The sequence below is a fragment of the Oncorhynchus masou genome, chromosome 12, assembly GCF_036934945.1.
Source record: "Oncorhynchus masou masou isolate Uvic2021 chromosome 12, UVic_Omas_1.1, whole genome shotgun sequence".
Classification (NCBI taxonomy): domain Eukaryota; kingdom Metazoa; phylum Chordata; class Actinopteri; order Salmoniformes; family Salmonidae; genus Oncorhynchus; species Oncorhynchus masou.
In genome coordinates, this window is record NC_088223.1 from 74,361,530 (window position 1) to 74,377,950 (window position 16,421).

The following is a 16,421-nucleotide window of genomic DNA, read 5'->3' on the forward strand; positions in this document are numbered from 1 at the left end:
AGCAAGTATCCATAGAGCTCCGAGACAGGATTGGGTCGAGGCACAGATCTGGGGAAGGGTACCAAAACATGTCTTCAGCATTGAAGATCCCCAAGAACACAGTGGCCTCCATCATTCTTAAAATGGAAAAAGTAATCACTAAGACTCTCCCTAGAGCTTCCTAGACTCTTACTAGAGCTGGCTGCCCAACCAAACTGAGCAATCGGGGGAGAAGGAACTTTGTCAGGGAGATGACCAAGAACTCGATGGTCACTGACAGAGCTCCAGAGTTCCTCTGAGGAGATGGGATAAACTTCCAGAAGGACATCTCAGCAGCACTCCACCAATCAGGCCTTCATAGTTGAGTGGCCAGACAAAAGCCACTCCTCAGTAAAAGGCACATGACAGCCTGTTTTTTTTAAATGTAAATGTTCCAATGCGTGCATCAGAGGCTTGTATGCTGCTTGTATGACTGGAGCCTGGAGATGGTCAACATGTTTATAACAACTAATGGTCAATTACAGTGAGACCGCCAGTCTTTTGCATGACAATAATCAGCTGACAAAATTAAACTACCACAGCAATAATCTCACACAATTTCACTGATCTCCTCACTTAGTAACTAAACAACTCTCCCAAACGTAGAGCCGGTGCACTTTTTCCACTCGTGTTAAGTACTTTGACTTTTCAGTGTAATTATTCTATAACTGAGTAAAACCTGCAACCCTAAACACATAGCTAAACACGTAGCTAGGGGGGCACAAATGCATGCCGATGTGATCCCTCACTGAAAACATCAGCATGATAACCTAAGGAAAAACATATAGTGAAGACATGGAACATAGATGACCAATCCTCAATTACTCTAGCTTCTAGATCGTTATATTTTTAAAAAAGAGCAAAAGTATAACTATGAGGGGAGTGTGAATGTTTCTCAAGCCTTGCTAAAAAAGCGAGCTGAAATTCCTGCCAACAGCATGACTGGATGCCTCCCCTGCACAGGGAGCACAATGTCTGGGATTGTGAGTGTTAGTGGAAGATCCTGCTCAGGTATCGGTTCTGTGGCTCTCTAAGCACTGCCACACAGTTTCACACCATGTTGCCAATCCAGGCCCTGAATGAGAATTCCCTTAGTCAATGCTGCCGCCTCATTATTCCCGCCTCTCCATTGTAGGAATACCCTGGCAGCTTTCCAACCTCCCCTCTCAATGCAGGAATTGTTTACGGGGGAATGGAATCCCGTTAGGGAAATCCATGGCATCCTCAAAAGCCGGTGTATGTACAGCCAGGGAGGCTGCAGGGAGAGCGAGTTAGCAGTTCCGTTAATGTGTGGGGTCGGGGCCAGGGACACTGAGCTATGCCAGTTATGTAATTAATGAACATGCAGAGGGGAACCACAATGGGCGCTGCGGCCCACACAATGCTCCTCCAGCAACCGGGGCATCCAGCATTGAGAGGCCGAAGACAAACAAGGAGCCCTTTGAGACTGTATGCGCACTCACAGACATAACAAGTGTACAAAGGAGTGTGGTTGGTTGTGTAATATGAATGCAGGGCTGTTTAGAGCCACTCCATTTTGAATATCTAGAACATCTGATTAAACTCAAGCTTATGTCCACTAGTTTATGCTTGTTTGTTAACACCTTCATTCCTTAATTTGCCTTGGTGGTTGCCAAGCTACCTAGCCAGGTGATGGAAACATTGAGATTATTATTTTTTAAATACAAGTTAGCAATTAGAGGGATAAAAAGGCCGTTATTTACAGAATTGTCTGCTGGTGTCAGCTAGCAAAAAGCAGGTCAATTGAAAAGGGTTGTGTTTAAGTCAGACAGGGTGTTCTCACCTTGTTAGCTAATAGCACCTCTTTTCAGGGCCAGGAAAACATATCAAACGGAAGCCTTTGGACAGAGAGCAGCACCAGAATAGAACAGAAGTGCCCCACAATTCCGAGTGGAGAGCTGACGTAGTCTTTGAAAAAGTGCCATGTCAGGTCTGTTTAGAATGCTGTGCGTGCCAAAGAGTTTCCAAAAGCATAGCACTTCAGTCATTACGACACCAGACAAAACATAGCGTAATTGCGGACGCCACAAAACGCTGAAACTAAGCAGAGGAAGTCCCTCAAGTGATTGGGCTGCCACACAGTTAGGTGAGCTCCTATTGTTGAGGCGCATGTATATCGCCTTGTTGTTCTTTCGTGATCTCTCACTCTCGTTCCCATAAGACTCCTCTCACTCTTTCTGCTCATTTACCAAGTATCTCAGGTCAGGCTGCAATGCGACAGGCCAAGGTCAAGAATCCGTCAATAAATCCTTGTGTCTCGGTGGCTACGCACAATATACCCCCATCCCTCCTATGGCCTACAGGAACCCCGGAGTGCCAGCTAACGAGGCTCTGGTGGCTCCTCTGCACACCTTACTCTCAGCTAACTGATGAGTAACAGCCAGTCACCTGTCTGTCTATCTAACCACGACACAGACACCACTATGAATGTCCTATAATGATTATGCGAGCATCCTGATATTTACCTAAAACTGAAATCACATTTGTTTCACATTTATTAGGGACTGTTACTTAGAGTTCAGTTAATGGGAAGGCTAGATGAGCTGAATGGCCTGTTCTCATAACACAAATGCTTTTAGCTTATGTTTTTACGACAGCAGCCCTTTTAAAATGAGGAACAATCATCTGCTACACAAACATGGCATCTATAATAAATGTAATGGCAAATGTGTTCAGTTGAGAGGATTAGTACCGCTTCTTTCAGTCTACAGGACTGCAGCAGTCAAAACACGATGATACAAAAAGTAGAGCAATGAGGCTGTTGTGTAAAATCACCCACTTGTCTGTCTTTTCTCACAAATGTGACAAGCTTAGACGAGACTGTGCAATGCTCCAAATTGCCACATCCATTTCACAGAAATAAAAAAATTCTAATTTTGACAAAGCTTAGTTTGAGTAATGCTTGTTTGAGAGAAACCTGAACTCACGCTGAAGGGGTTGAAAGTAAGATTTGTCACCATCTAGCCTAATACTTAACCTAAGTCATACCCTGTACATTTTCATTATGTTCTAAATAATCTTGAATAATTTATTATGTTTACATTTGTATTTCTATGGACTAGGCATAGATAAGATCTGTTAGATAATCACACCATGATTCTTGAACCAAAAATATTGAGATCCGCTAGTGGGATGCAAGACCGATATTAAAAAGGAAGCTTGACATTTAGTAGCCTATGTAAAAAAAAAAAAAAAAGGAAAGAAAGACAAGTGTAGTATATAGCCCAAGTGTTCGCTGTTTCTACATAAACAATTAGGGGGCTTTTCCCAGGTAAATAAGAAAATGCAAACAAATGCTTCAAGCTTACTGAAAAAGTCAGACATCTGCTACAATGGCAATGTCTAACCACAAAATACTGATACCTGGAAACAAGTAACCATTCATGGTCATAACACAAATATTAAGAATAAAAAACTTTAAAACCCTTGTTTACTTAGAGAACCTACAGAATGAACTGGCTTTACAATACTAGCTAAAATCTAGTGACGAGAAGAAAAAAAATAGATAGTTACAGTTGAAGTTGGAAGTTTACATACAGCTGAGCCAAATACATTTAAACTCAGTTTAACAATTCCTGACATTTAATCAAAAAAAAAAAAATCACTGTCTTAGGTCAGTTAGGATCACCACTTTATTTTAAGAATGTGAAATGTCAGAATAATAGTAGAAAGCATGATTTATTTCAGCTTTTATTTCTTTCATCACATTCCCAGTGGGTCAGAAGTTTACATACACTCAATTAGTATTTGGTAGCATTTCCTTTAAATTGTTTAACTTGGGTCAAATGTTTTGGGTAGCCTTCCACAAGCTTCCCACAATAAGTGAATTTGAATTTTGACCCATTCCTCCTGACAGAGCAGGTGTAACCGAGTCAGGTTTGTAGGCCTCCTTGCTCGCACATGCTTTTTCAGTTCTGCCCACAAATTTTATATGGGATTTGGGGTGGCCACTCCAATACCTTGACTTTGTTGTCCTTAAGCCATTTTTCCACAAGTTTGGAAGTATGCTTGGTTTCATTGTCCATTTGGAAGACCCATTTGCGACCAAGCTTTAACTTCTTGACTGAGGTCTTGAGATGTTGATTCAATATATCCACATAATTTTCCTCCCTCATGAGGCCATCTATTTTGTGAAGCGCACCAGTCCCTCCTGCAGCAAAGCACCCCCACAACATGATGCTGCCACCACCGTGCATCACAATTGGGATGGTGTTATTCGGATTGCAAAGCTGCCCCTTTTCCTCTAAACATAACCATGGTCATTATGGCCAAACAGTTCCATTTTTGTTTCATCAGACCAGAGGACATTCTCCATAAAGTACGTCTCTGCCTGGCCGGTTCCCCTCTCTCCACTGGGATTCTCTGCCTCTGACCCCATTACAGGGGCTGAGTCACTGGCTCACTGGTGCTCTTTCATGCCGTCCCTAGGAGGGGTGCGTCACTGACGTGATCTTCCTGTCTGGGTTGGAGCCACCCCTTGGGTTGTGCCGTGGAAGAGATCTTTGTGGGCTGTACTCGGCCTTGTCTCAGGATGGTAAGTTGGTGGTTGAAGATATCCCTCTAGTGGTGTGGGGGCTGTGCTTTGGCAAAGTGGGTGGGGTTAAATCCTTCCTGTTTGGCTCTGTCCGGGGGCATCATCGGATGGGGCCACAGTGTCTCCTGAACCCTCCTGTCTCAGCCTCCAGTATATATGCTGCAGTAGTTTGTGTCGGGGGGGGCTAGGGTCAGTTTGTTATATCTGGAGTACTTCTACTGTCTTATCCGGTGTCCTGTGTGTATTTAAGTATGCTCTCTCTAATTCTCTCTACCTGGCATGATGACTCCTTGCTGTCCCCAGTCCACCTGGCCGTGCTGCTGCTCCAGCTTCAACTGTTCTGCCTGCGGCTCTGTAATCCTGACCTGTTCACCGGACGTGCTACCTGTCCCCAGACCTACTGTTTTCAACTCTCTAGAGACAGCAGGCATGGTAGAGATACTCTTAATGATCGGCTATGAAAAGCTAACTGACATTTACTCCTGAGGTGCTGACTTGCTGCACCCTTGACAACTACTGTGATCATTATTATTTGAACATGGTCATTTATGAACATTTGAACATCTTGGCCATGTTCTGTTATAATATCCACTCGGCACAGCCAGAAGAGGACTGGCCGCACTTCATAGCCTGGTTCCTCTCTAGGTTTCTTCCTAGGTTTTGGCCTTTCTAAGGAGTTTTTCCTAGCCACCGTGCTTCTACACCTGCATTGCTTGCTGTTTGGGGTTTTAGGCTGGGTTTCTGTAGAGCACTTTGAGATATCAGCTGATGTACAAAGGGCTATATAAATACATTTCATTTGTAAACTTCTGACCCACTGGGAATGTGATGAAAGAAATAAACTGAAATAAATCATTCTCTCTACTATTATTCTGACATTTCACATTCTTAAAATAAAGTGGTCATCCTAACTGACCTAAGACAGGGAATGTTTTACACTGATTAAATGTCAGGAATTGTGAAAAACTGAGTTTAAATGTATTTGACTAAGCTGTATGTAAACTTCCGACTTCAACTGTACTTCAGCTATCCATCTATGGGGGTGGTCAAACTTGGCACTTTGCATAATGGAAATGAGGCCACGATAACATAGGCCTTGGAGGCATATTCTGGTAATGGGAATTGTAGGGTCTTAATCAAATCTGCAATACGGGGAACGCGGATGGAATCAATGAAAATAAAACAGAATTCAACAATATTCACAAATGTATTGAACTTATTAGTAAGCAATTAACTAAATGTATTGAACAATTATTAAGTTTATATCAAGAGAAATGAATAAAAATGCATCAGTGCATACCCTGCAACTTTCTGAAGAGGCAACGTGAATTCCCCATCTGTGTGTGTGCGGTGTGCACAGCTTTCACTTTGTGTAGCCGTTAGCGATAAAGCTAACGAAAACAAATATTCTGGTAGATGGGAAGGCTTTCCCAAAAACCTTCAATTAAAATGTTAACTATAAAGTAGCCTATGCTTACCTGGCAGAATGATATCATGATTATTTGCATCAATCCAGTGGGTGTTTGTTTGCAAACACTACCATCACACTACAAAAACACAGCACACTGCAAAAAAAAAAATGCCAGACCTCAAATGTGGTCCCCTCATGTGGTTTAAGCATTGGTTTTAGACTTAAAACTAATCAATTTAGTTGTTTTAACAAATAAAAAACCTGGTGAAAAAACAAGGGGCAATGTAAACCTGGAAAAACAAAAACGGAATTTATAGGGCTTTAGAATAAGACAGGTTCGGTGTGCCTCTCCTGATACAAAAGGGGAGGTGATACCTCCACTCAGTATCCAATGCTACTTTAAGAGGACAGGTGGTTAACCATTGAGATCCCTAGTTGTTGGCCAATAATAATGATAAGTGTGTGCTGCACTTGCCACTGGTTCCATTGACCAGTTAATGCAGGCAATTAACATTTTCTCAATTCTACAAGCCTGTTGTTAAATGGAAGCACTGAAAATCTTGAAGACACGACTTGAAAAAAGTTGAGGAAAGATGCCCCTGATCAAAAAAGGTGATACAGGGCAGAGCTCAACATCTTCCACAGAAAGTCTTGTTCCAAATAATTGACAAATAAGAACAGGCCACTGAGTCCATTACATTGGATTTAGAAGGGGTAAACTCGTGATTGGTGTATCCACATATCTCAAATATTGCAAATTTGAGCTGACATGACAAGATTATTTTAGATTCTCCAATGTCATAGAATAATTGAATGTTAATAGAGGGACATGTAGTAGAACAGGCAGTGTGTCCTTTTATTTTAATAAAGCTGAAGTTACTGACAGGGAGAATTTGACAGTCATGTTCCGTGGATTAAACATATTTTTCGAGCTTAGGAAAATAGGCAATTTGTCCAACTTCATAAAAATCTAAATTCAAGCCAACTAAGTCTAAAATCTTATCATTCAATTTACACCACTTCATCTGAGCAGTAGTCTACTCCCAGTGCTTGGACAGTTGGGCTAACAGCTCACTGAGGCGATGACGTTGCATCTTATTTTTCTTAGTATTAAATCAACCATGGCAGAAGGCATACTGAATAGAGGGGGGAATTGAGTGGCTGATACCCTACAGGCTCTATACACACTCACTAGACTCTACCCACACACTACTACACTGACATTCCAACACACACAAACGCATGTTGACGCCACACACACACGCTGCTGCAACTCTGTTTACAATAAACTCAGTAAAAAAAAAAAAAGAAACGTCCCTTTTTCTGGACCCTGTCTTTCAAAGATAATTCGTAAAAATCTAAATAACTTCACAGATCTTCATTTTAAAGGGTTTAAAAAACATTTCCCATGCTTGTTCAATGAAGCATTAATGAAAATTAATGAAAATGCATTAATGAAAATGCACCTGTGGAATGGTCATTAGGCAATTAAGGTCACAGCTATGAAAACTGAGGACACTAAGGAAGCCTTTCTATTGACTGAAAAACACCAAAAGAAAGATGCCCAGGTTCCCTGCTCATCTGTGTGAATGTGCCTTAGCATGCTGCAAGGAGGCATGAAGACTGCAGATCCAGGACAATAAATTGCAATGTCCGTTGCTGTGAGCGCTACAGGAAGACAGGATGGACAGCTGATCGTCCTCGCAGTGGCAGACCACGTGTAACACCTACACAGGATTGGTACATCTAAACACACCTGCGGGACAGGTACAGGATGGCAACGACAACTGCCTGAGTTACACCAGGAACGCACAATCCCTCCATCAGTGCTCAGACTGTCCGCAATAGGCTGAGAGAGGCTGGACTGGGGGCTTGTAGGCCTGTTGTAAGGCAGGTCCTCACCAGACATCACCGGCAATGTCACATATGGGCACAAACCCACTGTTGCTGGACCAGACAGGATTGCTCTTTACTGACAAGTTACGATTTTGTCTCGCCAGGAGTGATGGTCGAATTCACTTATATCATTTAAGGAACACAGAAACCTGTACTCTGGAGCGGGATCGATTTGGAGGTGGAGGGTCTGTCATGGTCTGAGGCGGTAGGTCACAGCATCATCGGACTAAGCTTGTTGTCATTGCAGGCAATCTCAACGCTGTCCGTTACAGGGAAGACATTCTCCTTCCTCATGCGGTACCCTTCCTGCAGGCTCATCCTGACATGACCATCCAGCATGACATTGCCACCAGCCATACTGCTCATTCTGTGCGTGATTTCCTGCAAGACAGGAATGTCAGTGTTCTGCCACGACCAGCAAAGAGCCCGGATCTCAATCCCATTGAGCATTTCTGGGACCTGTTGGATAGGAGGGTGAGGGCTAAGGCCATTCCCCCCAGAAATGTCTGGGAACATGCAGGTGCCTTGGTGGAAGAGTGGGGTAACATCTCACAGTAAGACCTGGCAAATCTAGTGCAGTCCATCAGGAGACGACGCACTGAAGTACTTAATGCAGCTGGTGGCCACACCAGATACTGACTGTTACTTTTCATTTTGCACTGTCCCACAGTTGACAGTGCAAGTCAGAGCTCCGAGGATTGTGTCGAGGCACAGATATGGGGAAGGGTACCAAAAAATTTCTGCAGCATTGAAGGTTTGTTCAGGAACACATTTCATTTCTGTTAGTCACACGTCTGTGGAACTTGTTCAGTTGTGTCTCAGTTGTTGAATCTTGTTATGTTCATACAAATATTTACACATGTTATGTTTGCTGAAAATAAACACAGTTGATAGTGACAGGACGTTTCTTTTTGTTCTGAGTTTATATCCTGATTGCCAAGTCACTTTCACCCCTACCCACATGTACATTGCATTTGGAAAGTACTCAGACCCTTTGACTTTGCCCCCCAAAACAATTTATGTTACATCCTTATTCTAAAATGGATCCAATTGTTTTTTCCCCTCAATCTACACACAATAACGGCAAAATCGGAAATAGGTTTAGACATTTTTGCTAATTTATCAAATTTAAAACATACATAGCTTATTTACATAAGTATTCAGAAGTCTCTGAATGTCATTGAGTGGCCGAGCCAGAGACCGGACTTGAACCCGATCTAATATCTCTGGAGAGACCTGAAAATAGCTTTGCAGCGATGCTCCCCATCCAACCTGACAGAGCTTGAGTGTAACTGAAGAAAAGAATGGGGAAAAACTCCAAATACAGGTGTGCCAAGCTTGTAGATTCATACCCAAGAAGACTAGAGGCTGTAATAGCTGCCAAAGGTTCTTCAACAAAGTACTGAGTAAAGGGTCTGAAAACTTTGTAAATGTGATATTTCCGGGGGGGTTTTAGCAAACATTTATAAAAACCTGTTTTTGCTGTGTCCTTGAGGTATTTTGTGTAGATTGATGAGGGAAAAAACTATTTAATCAATTTTAGAATAAGGCTGCAAAGTAACAAAATGTGCAAAAAGTGAAGGGGTCTGAATACTTTCCAAATGCACTGTACATAATCAATTACTTCGTACCCCTCCACATTGACTCAGTAATAGCACTCCTTGTATGTAGCCTTGACTGTTTTTGTGTTTCTATATAGCAAATGTTTGTCTTACTTTTTAACTCTGCATTGTTGGGAATGGGATTGAAAGTAAGCATTTCACTGTAAAGTCGACACCAGTTGTATTTGGCACGTGACCAATAAAATGCATTTGATTTTTGATTATGGCCCAGTATCATCTTAGTCATTACGGCTGATGTGGCATTGGAAATCCAACAAAGATTTACTAGCGCCAGTCATGTCGCTTGGTAGTTTCCCTTGGTTTTGATCACATGATGTGGTCTTTCAAGAGTAAGGAACTCCTTGTTAGTTAGGGTCAAAGTTTAGGGAAGCCTTGGAAACTTCAGTACATCACGTAAAGATCTTAAGGAGGGCCATTACACTCCACTAAGGACAGTGTTTTGTGCACAAGTTGGTCATAGCAATGCAAGGAATTGTCTAACCATTTCTCATGCACTTCTCCGCCAAAGATTATATATATCAGTGAACGCACTTTGGGAAGCCTAAACATTTTCATTACATTCTGAACCAATTTCACTCTGTAAAATTTTGATGTGCTACTCTCGAGTGCTTTGCAGACTGACTTGCTTTTAGGGTGCGAGACAGATTGATGCCATGGACTAGATTAAACTGTAGGCTATGGATGGAATCTCTACGTAATATCAAAGGGGTATAATAAGGGAAGATAAACAATCATATAAATAACAGGTTGACCATGAGCAAAAAGGCTACTACATATTCATTAACTTGATTAAGCAGAGATGTGTTTTGGATGATTAAAGGAGAAGTTAGCTTTTTTTTTTTACAACCGAATGGCAAGTGTTTGCTAGCACATGTGTAGGTTTGTTTTCTTCTTGTTAGCTTTGATGCATGCTTATGGTATTGATCAGACTGCCCTTACGGAACCAACGGTTATATTTACACAATAATATGATAATTGTGGATAGTCAGAGTAGTATAATAGTTTGTTTAAAACATTTACATGCTTTGCAAGATGAACAATTTCCCAAATAATCATGTTTACATGGACACATCTGAAATGAAGCTACTGATGGGACTTTCGTTGCCTAAACATCGGACCATTAGCATGGTTACTCTATGGATATCAGTCAATGTCATCGCTAAAAAAAATACAATAGTCTTTACAAAGCAGAATGTTGAATAAAATTATATTTACACTTACTTTACCGGTTGTACATGCTGTTTGTCCTTTTTGGAATAGGAGGCGGAGATAGGGTATAAAGAGGAAAGTGTGATTTACCCAACTTTTTGCAGCACAGGGAGGTTCTTTATCTTGTATTTTCAATCGATTGACACAGAGTACCACATTATTAGTCATAATACCCATAAAACCTAGCGGTAAAACAAGGAAATGATTCCAATCGTTTTTTCACCATGCATTTTCCCATTGAGGATTTTAGAAATGCTTAAAATAAGGGCTGTGTATGGTGTAGGCTTCCCCTGGCGTGATATGTTGATAACTGTGTAAATCACTTTAGGACAAAGTGACTCAATATATTTGCCTGCACTTACCCCCCAAAAACGAAATGACATTTAGCTGCTAAGGTGGCTATCACAAAGAACTACAAATGCTATGATGTGGACGAGACTTACGAATCAAGAAAAAAGGTTCTCTCTGGATTAACTATATAATGTTGGCTAAATGTAGTAATGAATAAATTGGGAAAATTTCATTAAAATGGACAATTCTGTGAACTGTCTTGTGCAAGTTTGAAATTGACACAATACCTGTTAGCATGCAGGAGCTTGCAGGGATTTGTAGTCTTGCATGGTCTACTTTTATGCTAATTAACATTTGAGCATAAATCTGAGAGTAAATATTTAATTTCACCTTTATTTAACCAGGTAGACCAGTCGAGAACAAGTTCTCATTTACAACTGCGACCTGGCCAAGATAAAGCAAAGCTGTGTGACAAAACAAATGTACAGTCAATAACACAATAGAAAAAGTCTGTACAGTGTGTGCAAATGTAGTAAGATTAGGGAGGTAAAGCAATAAATAGGCCATAGAGGCTAAATATTAGAATTTAGCAATAACACTGGAGTGATAGATGTGCCGATGATTATGTGCAAGTAAAGATATTTGGGTGCAAAAGAGCAACAAGAAAAATCAATAACAATATGGGGATGAGGTATTTACAGATGAGCTGTGTACAGGTACAGTGATCAGTAAGCTGCTCTCACAGCTGATGCTTAAAGTTAGAGAGGGAGATATAAGACTCCAGCTTCAGTGATTTTTGCAATTCGTTCCAGTCATTGGAATGAAAGGCAGCCAAATGAGGTGTTGACTTTGGGGATGACCAGTGAAATATACCTGCTGGAGCGTGTGCTACGGGTGAGTGTTGCTATGGTGACCAGTGAGCTGAGATAAGACGGAGCTTTACCTAGCAAAGACTTAGATGACCTGGAGCCAGTGGGTTTGGCGACGAATATGTAGCAAGTGGCAGTCGACGAGAGCATACAGGTCGCAGTGGTGGGTAGTATATGGGGCTTTGGTGATAAAACGGATGGCACGGTGATAGACTACAGCCAATTTGCTGAGTGTTGGAGGCTATTTTGTAAATGACGTCGCCGAAGTCAAGGATCGGTAGGATAGTCAGGTTTACGAGTGTATGTTGGCAGCATGAGTGAAAGAGGCTTTGTTGCGAAATAGGAAGCCGATTCTAGATTTAATTTTGGATTGGATATGCTTAATGTGAGTCTGGAAGGAGAGTTTACAGTCTAACCAGACACCTAGGTATTTGTCCACAAGTCAGAACCATCCAGAGTACTGACGCTAGTCGGGCAGGCGGGTGCGAGCAGCAATCGGTTGAATAACATGCATTAAGTTTTGCTATCATTTAAGAGCAGTTGGAGGCCACGGAAGGAGAGTTATGACATTGAAACTCGTTTGGAGGTTTGATAACAGTGTCCAAAGAAGGGTCTGATGTATACAGAATGGTGTCGTCTGCGTAGAGGTGTATCAGAGAATCACCCGCAGCAAGAGCGACATCATTGATATATACAGAGAAAAGAGTCGGCCAGAGGACCCTGTGGCACCCCCATAGAGACTGCCAGAGGTCCGGACAACAGGACCTCCGATTTGACACACTGAACTTAATCTGAGAAGTAGTTGGTGAACAAGGCGAGGCAGTCATTTGAGCAACGAAGGCTGTTGAGTCTGCCGATAAGAATGTGGTGATTGACAGAGTCGAAAGCCTTGGGCAGGTTGATGAAGACGGCTGCACAGTATTGTCTTTTATTGATGGCGGGTATGATATCGTTTAGGACCTTGCGCGTGGCTGAGGTGCACCCATGACCAGCTCGGAAACCAGATATCATAGTGGAGAAGGTACGGTGGGATTCGAAATGGTCGGTGATCTGTTTGTTAACTTCGCTTTCGAAGATTTTAGAAAGGCAGGGCAGGATGGATATAGGTCTATAACAGTTTGGGTCTAGAGTGTCTCACCCTTTGACGAGGGGGATGACTGTGGCAGCTTTCAAATCTTTGGTGATCTCAGACGATACGAAAGAGGTTGGTACAGGCTAGTAATAGGGGTTGCAACAATTTCTGTGGATAATTTTAGAGAGAGGGTCCAGATTGTCTAGTCCAACTGATTTGTAGGGATCCAGATTTTGCAGCTCTTTCAGAACATCAGCTGGCTGGATTTGGGTGAAAGAGAAGTGGGGGGGGGGGGCTTGGCAAGTTTCTGCGGGGGGTGCAGAGCTGTTGGTAGGGGTAGCCAGGTGGAAAGCATGGCCAGGCGTAGAAAAATGCTTATTGAAATTCAATTATTGTAGATTTATCGATTTTGACAGTGTTTCCAAGCCTCAGTCCAGTGGGCAGCTGGGAGGTGCTCTTATTCTCTATGGACTTTATAGTGTCCCAAAACTTTTGGGAATTCGTGCTGCAGGATGCAAATATCTGTTTGAAAAGGCTAGCCATAGCTTTCCTTAACTGCCTGTGTATATTGGTTCCTAACTTCCCTGAAAAGTTGCATATCGCAGGGGCTATTCGGTGCTAATGCAGTACACCACAGGATGTTTTTGTGCTGGTCAAGGGCAGTCAGGTCTGGAGTGAACCAAGCTCTATATCTGTTCTTAGTTCTACATTTTTTGAATGGGGCATGCTTATTTAAGATGGTGAGGAAAGCACTTTTAAAGAGCAACCAGGCATCCTCTACAGATGGGATGAGGTCAATATCCTTCCAGGATACTCGGGCCAGGTCGATTAGAAAGGCCTGCTTGCTGAGGGGTTTAAGGGAGCGTTTAAAAGCAATGAGGGGTGGTCGTTTGACCGTGGACCCATTACGGACACAGGCAATGAGGCAGTGATCGCTGAGATCCTGGTTGAAGACAGCAGAGGTGTATTTCAAGGGCAAGTTGGTCAGGATGATATCTATTTGGGTGCCCATGGTTATGAATTTAGGGTTGTACCAGGTAGGTTCCTTGATAATTTGTGTGAGATTGAGGGCGTCTAGTTTAGGTCACCTAACAGTACGAACTCTTACGATAGATGGGTGTGCAATCAATTCACATATGGTGTTCAGGGCACAGCTGGGGGCTGAGGGGGGTCTATAACAAATAGAGCCAAATATATTGATTAAAGGCACCTTGTCCAGGAGAGATTTACATGGTTATCAAAACATCACACCAAAACATGTAACACAGCCCTTATTTTAAGTGTTTCTAAAATTCCCTATTGATAAAAATAATGGTGTAAAAACGATTGGAACCATTTACCCGCTAGGTTTTTGGGTATTATTACACCTCCACTGTGGGGCTCTATTACACAATATGTAAACCATATGGGAATGTAGTCGACCTAAGCATGTTACCTCACCTGGCAGTTTGATTAGTCACAGTGCGAATTGCATCAGTATTGAAAATAAAAACGATATTGACCAACATACTCTAGGTCAGGTTGCTACACTACTCTGTGGATATTTTGTCTCACATTCCTACCTGTAAAACTACCAACCACACGGACAACCGGTGAAGTAATATTTTATTCACTCTTTTGCCTTGTATTGGTCGTGAGAGTTAACTTTCCTGTTCCAAACGCTAATTTCTGCCTACATAGAATTCTTTGCAATTCAACATTGGGTTCAGGCTAGGACTTTAGATAAATGCAGAAAATCGCCAATCCAAATAAACGTTATACCACAGTAACCATGGTGTTTTTGCTAAACGTTTTTGATTCAGATTTCGGACATAACGTTAAAGTTGTATGTGAAAACAATTTCTAGAGATCCATACTTGGTTTTCCAAAACTCACTTCACTCGTGCATGAAAGGGAAGCTTGCGCTACTGGTTTTGGAACACGCACAGATCAAATACACCGTTGGAACGCCGATTAAACTGTTCACATGTCCTAATAATTAAAAATATTATTCCGAAAACCAGGTTTTTTAAATTGGCGTATGTTTACTTTGATTTTGACATTAATACGTTTAAGAGAGTAATGTGTTTACATAACTATTTCCATACTCGGACTACTGCCTTAATCAGTTTAATATGGAATTATTGGTATTCATGTAAACGTTTGATAACGTTAACTGAAGTGACAGAAATGTTTGTTTACCGGTGTGTTTGATGAGATGTTTTTCGGGTTATCACTCTCGCATTCACCACAGTTTCCTCCTCCTGGTGTCTTCCACGCCAGCTGCAGAAACACAGCTTGATCCCTTGGAGCCAAAACACCGCATTATAAAACAAACCAAAGACGCTAGATATTGTATATAGCTAACGTTAAGCTGGTTAGGTAAATGTTTCCTGAACAACAACGTTACGTCCCATTAAAAAAAATATCGCCTCAAATTCGCTGTCCGTGTGTTCAAAAAATCCCGCTGGAGATGGCTCGTTGGCAATGTTCAAACAGCTGTTATCGTGTTTAAGTAAAGCTAAACTGCCTTAAAAAATGTGATGGTACTTCACAATGAGAAAATATTGACTGAAATTCCCTTTGCAGCCAGTTGAAGGACAGTTTTATAGGTAAACTTTATCAAACTGGAGGCTCGCACTAAAACATTCGAACCACCACTTCCAGGAGAGAATCCGAGGACATCGTGAACGAGCAGAGGCGTACTGTTCGTGACTGTGCGCGCTCTCGTGGAATGAGCGCACGTGGATTAGATTTAACATGCTCGGTCTCTCAGGACATTGCTCATCAATCAGATTGCAATTTTGGAAAACACTAAGTACGTTTGAAACCCAGCTCTGAAACTATAATCTTTGTAGTGTATATTTACTCTACTACTCTGCCATCCTCTGGTGCTTGTCTGTAATGGCATCCTCTAAAGGTTACCATAATTTACACTGTTGTGACAGTACACCACACCAGTGACTGGCCACTACACCAAATTGCCTCAGGAAAAGCTTAGTCTGGGGCCCCAAAAGCAGGTGTCCGGGGGCAAATAAGAGGCATGCTACAGTACAAATGACGGGGAAAAAAACAAATTGATTTGTTACGTTTCTATTATATCAAAATACAAAACATATCTGAAGCAGAGTAAAGGTTACATGAGACTTTAGCATCTGACAATGTAAACTCAATAAATTATGCATAGTCAGCAAGGCATGGGTGAGAGGGAAAGGGGCCTTTAATTGGTACTATTATCCAATACAACACTACATTGGGAAGCAGGGTACACATCTCAGTAGACATGAATTGCTACTTCCCATGAGCCTCTGGCTAATCAATAGCTAAGAAACGCTCAACTCCATTCTCTTATATCCAGGCGAAGTTGAGTTTTGATAACTGATCACAGGATTTGGTAGCAACAACATTGAGTCACCATCAGTCGATTCTTGTAAAAATGTAAATTCTGAAAACGCTTACCTGGACCTATGTTTGTCCTGTACATCTGCGGTCCTTCCGC

General features: G+C 41.9%; 1 protein-coding gene across 1 annotated transcript in view; it reads right to left on the minus strand.

Moving 5' to 3' along the window:
- Nucleotides 1-15,617, minus strand: part of LOC135550803 (rho GTPase-activating protein 32-like) — a 242,205-nt gene extending 226,588 nt beyond the window's left edge. The window contains exon 1 of the mRNA XM_064981925.1: nt 15,125-15,617. The gene's annotated coding sequence lies outside the window, so the exon portion shown is untranslated. The remainder of the gene's footprint in view (nt 1-15,124) is intronic.
- Between the last annotated feature and the right edge of the window lie 804 nt (nt 15,618-16,421).